The 10,471-nt window shown below is 36.1% G+C and overlaps 1 long non-coding RNA gene across 1 annotated transcript in view; it reads right to left on the bottom strand.

Annotated features, from left to right (window-relative positions):
* Positions 1–867: 867 nt before the first annotated feature.
* Positions 868–10,471, bottom strand: part of LOC135365441 (uncharacterized) — a 176,635-nt gene continuing 167,031 nt past the window's right edge. The window contains exon 4 of the long non-coding RNA XR_010413300.1: positions 868–9,055. This is a non-coding gene — a long non-coding RNA (uncharacterized LOC135365441). The remainder of the gene's footprint in view (positions 9,056–10,471) is intronic.

Here is a 10,471-nt window from a genome sequence, read left to right as displayed (position 1 = left end):
GTATTAAGGTTACATTGTCCTTTGTTACGAACTGAGTTGTGTTTCCCCCACTCCCAAATTCATATATTAACGTTCTAACCTCCAGTACTTCAGGATGTGGGCTATTTGGAGATAGGTAAGGTCTTTACAGAGGTAATGACGTTAAAGTGAGGTAATTGGGATGCGTCCTCATCCAATATGACCTGTGTCCTTATGAAAAGGGGAAACTTGAATACAGACATGGGTTCAAAATGCCACATGAATATGAAGGCAGAGATTGGGGAGATGCATGGGGTGAAGACAAGGAATGCTAACTGGTGCCAGCAAACCACTAGAAACTAGGAGAGAGGCATGGAACAGATCTTTCTTATAGCCCTCAAAAGGAACCAACCCTGCTGACACTCCAGAATTGTGAAAAAATACATTCTGTTTCAGCCACTCAGTTTGTTGTACTTTGTTACAGCAGCCCTAGCAAATGAATAAAGCCTTGTCTGACATCAGCTCTCTTCAGATTTTCTTTTGTACATGTGTCTCTGTCACCTTGAACTTTTTTTTTAATCTCTAGAACACTGAAGTTTATTTTTACATCATACTTCAGTGTCAGGAGAGATGCTTTCAGATACATCATATCTAAGACCATTTGTGGGACGACTGTGCTAGATGTCAGCTTTTCTAGGGAACTAAAGAAAAAGGATAAAGCTCTGGGGGCTCCTGGGTGGCTCAGTTGGTTAAGCAGCTGACTCTTGGTTTCAGCTCAGGTCATGATCTCAGGGTTGTGAGATCTAGCCCCATGACCAGCTCTACGCTCAGCACGGAGTCTGCTTGAGATTCTCTCCCTTTCACTCTCCCTCGGCCCCTCCCCTCATGCCCCTGCCCCTTGCCCCCTCTCTCTTAAATAATAATTAAAAAAAAAAAAAAGGATGAAGCTTTGGAAGTCAAAGAATTCTAGTCTTCTTGGGGGGCCAGCATTTACTGGGATGCAACTTTTTTTTTAGTTATTTGTCTGCCATGCAGCTGGTGGGTGATAAGCCTCTTCCTATGTCTGAGGGGCTCCATTCCAGGCAGCCTGGAAATGCTTTGAGAACAGCTTTTCTTTTACTTTGTCTTATCTTTCTAATCTTTCTTTGGATTTAATTTTCTCACTCCTTTGCAATGAAATAGTAACATGAAAATAGCTGAGATTCTGGTAGGAGCCTGGACGGACCAAGGAAGCAGCTCCCTCTTTATTGGCCTGGATTTTTGCTTGCAGCTCCATATTGCCCATCCTCACTTACCAGGACACCACACTGAATTTATAGATGAAGTTAGGAAGAATTAACATCTTGATGACACTGATATTCCAACCATAAATACACTATATCTCTCCATTTATTTACATCTTTGATTGTTTTCCTTAGAGTTTTGTAATTTTCCACATATAGATCCTGTGCATATTTTGTTAAACTGGTAACAAAGTATTTCTTTTCTTGTGTTTTTTTGTTACTATTGTAAATGGTATGTTTCTAATTTAAGATTCCAATTGTTTATTACTAGTACCTAGGAGAGCAAAAATAACTATTACATATTAATCTTTTACCCCATGATGTCACTATTTCTGCTTATTAGTTCCAGGAAGTTTTTTGTTGATTCTTTGGCATTTCCTGCATAGGCAATTATGTCATCTGTGAACAAAGACAAAGTATATATTCTTCTCAAGTTCACATGGAAAAGAACAAAGTTCTTTTCTTCCTTTCCAATTCGTATACATTTTATTTCCTTTTATTACCTTATTGCACTAGCTAGGACTTCCACAATATTACTTAATAGGAGTAGTAAGAGAGGACATACTTGTCTTCATCCTAATGTTAGCGGGAAAGCATCCTGTTTCTCGCCATTAAGTATGATGTTAGCTCTAATTCTTTTGTAGATGTTCCTCATAAGGTTGAGAAAGTTCTCTGTTCTTAGTTTTCTGAGAGATTTTATCATTTATAGGTGTTGAATTTTGTCAGCTTCTTTTTCTGCATCAGTTGCTACAATCACATGATTTTTTAAGACTATTTAGGTAGTAGATTCCATTAATTTTTTTAGATATTGAGCTGGCCTTGCATACCTGGAATACCTTGGTTTGGTGTACAATTTTTTCATTTACTGTTTGATTGATTTGCTAATGTTTTTGTGAGGATTTTGCATCTAACGTTCTTGAGAGACATTGGTCTGTAGTTTCCTTTATTGTAATGTTTTTATCTGACTTTGGCATAAAAATAATGCTGATCTCTTGGAGCACCTGGGTGGCTCAGTTGGTTAAGTGCCTGACTCTTGGTTTCGGCTCGGGTCATGATCTCAGGGTCGTGAGATTGAGCCCCACATCGGGCTTCCTGCTGAGCATGGGGTCGGCTTAAAATTCTCTCTCTCCTTCTCCCTCTGCCCCTCTCCCCACTCTCTCTCTCTCTCAGAAATAAATAAATAAATAAATAAATAAATAAATAAATAAATAAATAAATAAAATAATAATAATGCTGGTCTCATAGAATGAGTTGGGAAGCACTCCCTCTGCTGCTATCTGTTGAAAAGGATTATAGAGATTTGGTATGTAATCTTCTTTAAATATCTGGTAGATTTTAGCAGTAAACCCATCTGGGCCTGTTTCTTTCAGCTTTGGTAGGTTATTAGTTACTTTAATAAATTTCTTTAATACATATAAGCCTATTCAGATTGTCAGCTTCTCCTTGTATGGGTTTTAGGTAGATTGTGTCTTTTGAGGAATTGGTCCATTTCATCTAGGTTATAAAATGTGTGGGCATAGAGTTGTTCATAATATTCTCGTGTTATCCTTTTAATGTCATAGGATCAGTAGAGATAGGACCTCTTTCCTCTTCTTATTTTTTTCTTCTTGAGAGAGAGAGAGTGCAAGCAGGGAAGGACAGGGGGAGGAGAGAGAGAATCATAAGCAGTTTCCACGCTTAGCACAGAGCCCCACATGGTTCCATCTTATGACCCTGAGATCATGACCTGAGCCAAAATCAAGAGTCAATGCTTAACCGACTGAGCCACCCAGCAGACTTGGCCCTCTTTCTTATATTAGTAATTTGTCTCTTTTCTATTTTTTATTAACCTGTCTAGAGATTTATCAATTTTATTGATCTTTTAAAGAACCATCTTTCGATTTTGTTGAGTTTATCATTTTGTTTTTAATTTTATTGATTTCTGCTTCAATTTTTATTATTTTCTTCTGCTTTCTTTACATCTAAATTCATCTTCTGTCTCTTCTTTTGTAAGATGGAAACTTAGGTTATTTACTTTAGATCTTTCTTCTTTTCTAATTGATGTATTTAATGTTGTAAACTTCCCTCTTGGCACTGTTTTTGCTGCATCTCACAAATTTTGATGTTATGTTTTTATTTTCATTTAGTTCAAAAAATTTATAATTTTAAGACTTCTTATTTGACCTGTGTTATTTATAAGAGTGTTGCTTAATTAAAAATATTTGTGGATATTTTCTGTCGACCTTTCCGTAATTGATTTCTAATTTAATCCCTGTGGTCTGAGAACATACTTTATGTGATTTCTTTTAAGTTTGTTAAAGCTGTTTGATGGCTATGAACGTGGTCTCTTGGTGAATGTTCCATGTGAACGTGAGAAGAATATATACTTTGCTGTTGTTGGACAGAATAGTTTATAAGTATCAATTATACCAAGCTGTTCATGTCAACTATATCCTTACTGATTTTATGCCTGTTTGATTTATCAATTAATGAAAGATGGAGGGTGAAGTCTCCAAAAGTAATAGTGGACTGGTCCATCATCTATTTCTCTTTTCAGTTCTATCTGTTTTGAGTTCTCTATCAGTCTTTGCTTCATGTATTTAATGCTCTGTTGTTAGATGCATTCATATTTAGGTTTTTTAGGTCTTCTTGGAGAATTATTCCGCTTAAGATTATTTAATCCAAAAAATAAATAATCCTAGGATTATTTAATCCATGGTAATTTTTGTTGTTCTGAATTCTGCTTTGCTTGAAATTAATATAGCTACTCCAGTTTTCTTTTGATTAATGTTACCATGGTATATTTTTCTCCATGCCTTTACTTTTAAGTTATCTGAATTTTATTTATTTTTTTATTTTATTTTTTAAAAAAGATTTTATTTATTTATTTGACACAGAGAGAGACAGCGAGAGAGGGAATACAAGCAGGGGGAGTGGGAGAGGGAGAAGCAGGCTTCCCTCCAAGGAGGAAGCCCGATATGGGGCTTGATCCTAGGACCCTGGGATCATGACCTGAGCTGAAGGCAGACACTTAATGACTGAGCCACCCGGGCACCCCAAGTTATCTGAATTTTATATTTAAAATTGGTTTTCTTGTGAAGAAAATATAGTGGGGGCTTATGTTTTAGGCCACTCTGATGATCTCTGTCTTGCTGCTGGCATATGTAACCATTTACATTTATTGATATATCTTTGGATGGATGAATATCTTTATTATTATTATTCCAAAAAATAATTAAAAAGAGAAAAAAATCTTTGAATTCCAATTTGAGAAGTTTCTACTGACATATCTTCAAACTCACTGATTCTTTCCTTGGCATTATCCAGTTTACAGATCAAAAAGCATTTTTCATTTCTGTTATATTTTTTTATTTCTGTTATTTCCCTTTGATTATTTCTGAGCTATTCCATATTTCTGCTTATATTATCTGTTTGTTCATGCATTTTGTTTACTTTTTTCTTTTGGAACTCTTAACAATTATCTATAGCTATTTAAGTAGTCAGTATGAGAATTCCAGTATCAGTCTCATAAATGAGTATATGGTTCTGGTGCTTGCTTTGTCTGTTCAGGCTCTGAAATTTTTTTCTTTTTGGCTTGCCTCGGAGTTTTTATGAAAACCGAACATTTTGCGTTAGTAACAGAAACTACAGTAAATAGGCCTTTAGTGTGAGAATTTGTTAATCTGGCTAAGAGTCGGGATGCATTTAACACTACCATAGTGCCAGAGGCTTCACTTTCCTCTACTGTCTTTCTTTTTGTGTCCCCTCTTGACTCTGGGTTCTTTTAAGTATTCCTCCTCTGAGGGAGTCTGCGTCTTGTTCTTTTAGCTGTTATCCACTGTTATAATGCCAGAGCCCTACTGACATGGTGGTCAGTTGTGGAAGAATGGAAGCGTTCTATAATCTTATGATTAAATCTTCATTGTTTAGTTGTGTTATGTATTTCACAAGTATTTCTCAAGTGATACAGCTTTTCTCCTCCTTACATAAGAAAGGAAATCTAGAAGGGGCCGGAATGGCAGAAATAGTCTTGAGCTGGGGTCAAGCTCTGGCAAAATCTTTTCCTTAGAGAATAGACTTTTTAAATGGAGAATTATCTAGACTTGTGTCACAATGATTACACTTCCCTTCTTCCTGCTAGAGCCTAGAGGGTATCTTTCCAGGATCTCCATCATGAGAATATAGTAAGTTTACTAAAGGTAAACCAATGAAAGTGTAGCAGACTAACCAAGACTGCAGCCCCTAGAGATTCCTTATTTTAAAGCTAGTCCATAATCTGCCTTCAGAAAATTATCAAAATTACCCCTGAAGTGTTCCTACCAGTTTATGCCTCTAAAAGCTTCTGCTCTTTAATAAAAATAGTGACAATAAGAAGTAATAAAAGCAGCAACGGTATTGATTCTAAAGGCACAGTTGCTTTAGATTTACATACATATTAAACAATGTCTTTGCTTGCCATTCATTCTTGCATTTCAGAAACCTTTCTTATTCCTTCTGGGACAATTATTATTTTTTTTCTTAAGGTATATCCTTCTGTAGTAGTGGCTAATTCTCTCATTTATGTGTTTATCTGAAAACAAATCTTAATTATATCATTTCTTTCTTCCTTTCTTTAGAGAGTGTGAATAGGGGGGTGGTGGGAGGGGCAGAGAGAGAGGGAGAGAATCTTAAGCAGGCTCCACACTCAGCACAGCATCCCACATGGGGCTCAATCTCACAAACCTGAGACAATGACCTGAGCTGAAATCGAGTGTTGGACACTTAACTGACTGAGCCACCCAGGAGCCCCTTAATTATATTTTAATTCTAGGATGATAGTTCTTTGTAGGCCACAATGTCAGATTAACGTATACTTTGCAGCAAAATGTTGAAGTTTTTATTATATTTTCTTTTGGCTTCCCTCAATGCCATTGACAATATTTTTGTCAGCCTAAAGTCATTCCTTTGTAAGGCATCTCCTTCTCCTTTTCTGTTTCTCTTCCTTCTTCCCTTTCAGCTCCTTCTCCTCTTTTTTCATCATTTTCTTCTCTGCTTTTAAATATTTCCCTTTCTTCTTATAAGCTCAGAAATTCTTTATAGAGGACATCTCTTATAGTTTATACAGTATCTAATTGTACTATAGTCAAAGGGCCCCTTTTATTGTTTTGCCTGCAATGTGTCACACTTCTTTTGCAACCCTAGCCTCTACTTGTCCTTTTACTGAAACATTTATGAAATTATTCCCATGTGCCAGCATTCTACATTAAGTTTCCCCACCTAATCCTCTCAGCAATATTATAAAGTTAAGGATTGTTATTGTCTCCATTTTACAGGTGAAAAAAAAAAATAATGAGCTGAGACATGCTAAGTAAGGGAAAAGCTTGGACTTTGAGCCCAGATCTGTCTGGTCCCAGAGTCATCTCTCTTAATATCACCATCATATGACCTTTCAACATAAATTCTCAGCCTGGCTTGTCTACTGACTCTTCTTCATTTGAATTTCCCTAATTATTACTAGCTAAATTATGAATTTGACTGATAATAATTGCTTAGTTACTTTCATTTTAACTAGCATATATTTTTTTCTTTCCAAATGTGGTATTGGACTCTCAGGAGAATAAAATGTATTATTTGCCATGCTCCACAGTACCATCTAATACAGTGTTATGAAAAAATTAAGTGTAAATAGTAAATACTGTTTCAGTCATGAAAAAATCCAATTTTGTTTCAAATCTTAAAAGGAACTGGCAATTTTTATTTTCTGAATAAACATGTTGATCAGAATCATATAATAATTGTTTTGAATTAAAATGCATGCATGTATGGGCATCTGGGTGCCTCAGTCAGTTAAGTACTCGACTCTTGATTTCAGCTCAGGTCATGATCTCCGTGTCATGAGTCATGAGTCACGTTGGGGTCCATGCTGAGTGTGGAGCCTGCTTACGATTCTCTCTCTCCCTCTGACCCTCTCACGGTGCCCCACTCAACTCACTCTCTCTAAAAATAAATAAATAAATAATAAAATAAAATAAAATAAAACGCATGTATGTAACTATTAACCAAAAATAAAAAAATGATCTATGTCCACTAAGGAGAGTGCCACAAAAAGAAGAGTGATGTTTGGGTTAATAACGTGTCATTTAAGGGCGCCTGGGTGGCTCAGTCGTTAAGCGTCTGCCTTCGGCTCAGGTCATGATCCCAGGGTCCTGGGACCGAGCCCCACATCGGGCTCCCTGCTTGGCAGGAAGCCTGCTTCTTCCTCTCCCACTCCCCCTGCTTGTGTTCCTGCTCTCGCTGTCTCTCTCTCTGTCAAGTAAATAAGTAAAATCTTTAAAAAAAAAAAAATAACGTGTCATTTAAATGACTAAAAGGATGATTGTCTATTTTGTCCCTTGTTAATATATGTCAATATATCAGGTTATGTTCTACATTTCTGAGATTTTGTTTAACTGAATTGTCAATTTTTAAACACACCTAAGGTTTCCACATTTCTCCATGCACCCTGGATGATAATTTTAAAAGCAGGCACCAGAAATTAGCCCATGACCAGGACCACAGTCAGTGTGGACAAAAAATGTGTTGTTAGCATTACCGTAATAGGCTGACTTCTTTGACATCAACAACATGCTTTTCTTACCACAATTTGTTCTGCTATATTGTTTCATCATTAAGAGTGCTTGTTTAAAACTCATTTACAAAGCTGATTGCCAAGTATTGTCTAGAACTATTCCAAGACATTTTGATGTGTGAAATTTACACTTGGTTATTGGACTTTTAACTGCTTTTTGCTTGCCAAGCACAGTTAATACTTGAAAACACTATAACCAAGATGGTGAAAGTTCAAGTTCCCAATGGCTGTCTTTACTTGCCTATCCTCCCCATCCACCTTTGATTATAGTTCCAGAAAATATACTGCCTCTCAGTAAATTCTTACATTCTTGGAACCGATTCCAGTAAGGCTAATTATGTGGTGGTCTAATCCCATCTTGCTATGCTCCAAGTTGGCTTTTGATTGTTATTTCAAATAAAATGCTTTTACTGCCTTCCAAATTTGTCCATGTAGTAAAAGTCCCAGAATAGTCTCAATGCCTCTTTTTTTTTTTCTGAGATGAATAAATACCGCCTTGGGGAAAGTGTGGTGAGATTTGGGTGGTTATAGATATCATGCAAAAGAGCTTATGATGAGTCTGTGACTGAGAAGCAGCTAGGCATGCATGTGTGATGGCACACCAGCCCTGTGACCAGAGGTGTTGGCAAGAATGGGTGATAGTCTGGCGACAGCGAAGCAGGGATCAGGGCAACGGGGCCAGAGGGCTGCTGGACTGCAGGCTCCCCCGAGTTCTCAACCACTTGTAACCACTGTGACGCAAATGCGCTATCAAACTAAAATCAGGAACACAAAAGAATCGACAGAATGATAGCCAAATATAAGGAGGAGGACACATGAAGGAGGACTGGAAAAGAACAAAGACAATTAAAGGTCAGTGTGGGGAATACATTTTTCGGCCATCATCAGCACTATTAGCTGTGTGTGACAAGATTCCCAAGAATCTAAACAGCCAGCCCCTTACCCGTAGTGAGAATCACTTCATTCGTGTCATTCAGTTATAGATGCTGAGAAAAATATTGATTTGCTCTTACTGGACACAGATTAGGTTGTGGTTTGCCCGCCAGTAATATGTTTAGTGTGAATTCAAAGCTTCAGTGTGATTCGGCTCACTAATGAAATGATCAGTGAGACTGTGCAGGACTGCTGCATCAGGCGAATGTGTTTCTTGTTCGGTGCAGGCAGCTCTCTCCTTTCTTCTCCATGTTCATCTAGCCCACAGCGACACTCGCTATTCACAAGACAGCTCCTTTGAAAGCATTAGAGACATAAATAATTATATATTGGTTTCGTCCCTCAAAACCAGAAAAATTTACTTAAGTCTTCATATAAGTACTTCTTTATTATTTAAAAAATAATTTTGGCTATTTTCTGGGTTATAGGATTTAGGAATTGATATAAGAGTAAACACACACACACACACACGCATACATTATAATGCTGAGGGTTTTTTCCCCAAAATGTTTAGGGTAAGAGCAATCTGATGATACTTATTTAATTTAGCCAAATTTAAAGCAAATAGCCATAATATTTGTAGGACGATAAGTATTAGGTCACTTTAGTGTAATGTGTTGACATTTTCCTGCTGCGGATTTGTAAAATTGGTCATTTTTTTAAAAAAAAGATAGGATAGACATAATTAGAGTCTCAAAATTAAATAAAAAAATTGTTAATTTGAAAATTCTCTCTTTAAAATTGGCATCCCGTAAATATATTTTCTTGTTAATTTTAATAGATAATTTTAAATGTTTCAGAAAAAATACACTAATAAATTTATAAAAATGATTTCAATAATTTCCTTTTACTTCCACTGTAGTTTACATTTCCAATGAAACTATGTCCAAACTTGTTATACTTTAACTACATTCACATGTTATTTTTAATCCTTTAGATCACCACTGACATTGGAACACTGATTATGTGAAAATTTTAATTATAACAATATATAGTGATTAAAATTCTTCTAAGTATCACTGAGACATCAACAGAATGATAGATGTGCCAAAATAATTTAATAGCCTGTCTTGGATATTTCATTTACACTAGTTAAATAAAATCCACAGCCTTACACATATTTTTCATTTTATTGTTTTGAATGTGCATTGATTGGTGTAGGAGGATGGGGCATATATTATTAAATAGTTTGTGGTTTGTTTCATACCTTCTAAATATACAGACATATGGTACATGAGCCTTATTTTGTACTTTTGCCCCAGACCCTGCAAATGTTGGGGCGGTCTAAGTTTTGACAGCCTCCATATAATACAAATTTTACCTTTGCCAGATGTGTGAAAAGAGCTGTTTCTCCATGGATGTTTTGTTAAGGTGAAAGTTCTAAAAAGACTGTACTTTCTAATTTATTTTGAATAATAAAATATAGAAATCACTTCATACAACGTTCTAAAGTTGTAAGATAAGTGATTTAAAAGTTTTTTTGAAGTTCTTCTTTAAGTATGAGAGATTATTTACAATTTCAGCAAAGATCCTGGATATTGAATTTGGAATTATCTAGTAATAGACCACGAATAAAGCTGATCGCATGAATAATCTTTATTTAACTGATTATTCATTGTTTTTTGGTTGTACATTATGTCTTTTTATGGGGCAGTTCCATGTGATGTATTTTTTCCATCTGAAGAATGAAGACGGAGACCATCCACAGAGG

Source organism: Mirounga angustirostris, unplaced genomic scaffold (assembly GCF_029215605.1).
Source record: "Mirounga angustirostris isolate CCGP_5_RB_7025 unplaced genomic scaffold, mMirAng1.0.hap1 SCAF_7, whole genome shotgun sequence".
In the NCBI taxonomy this organism is placed as follows: Eukaryota; Metazoa; Chordata; class Mammalia; order Carnivora; family Phocidae; genus Mirounga; species Mirounga angustirostris.
The sequence above is the reverse complement of the archived record's forward strand: the minus strand, read 5'-3'. Positions and strand labels throughout refer to the sequence as shown.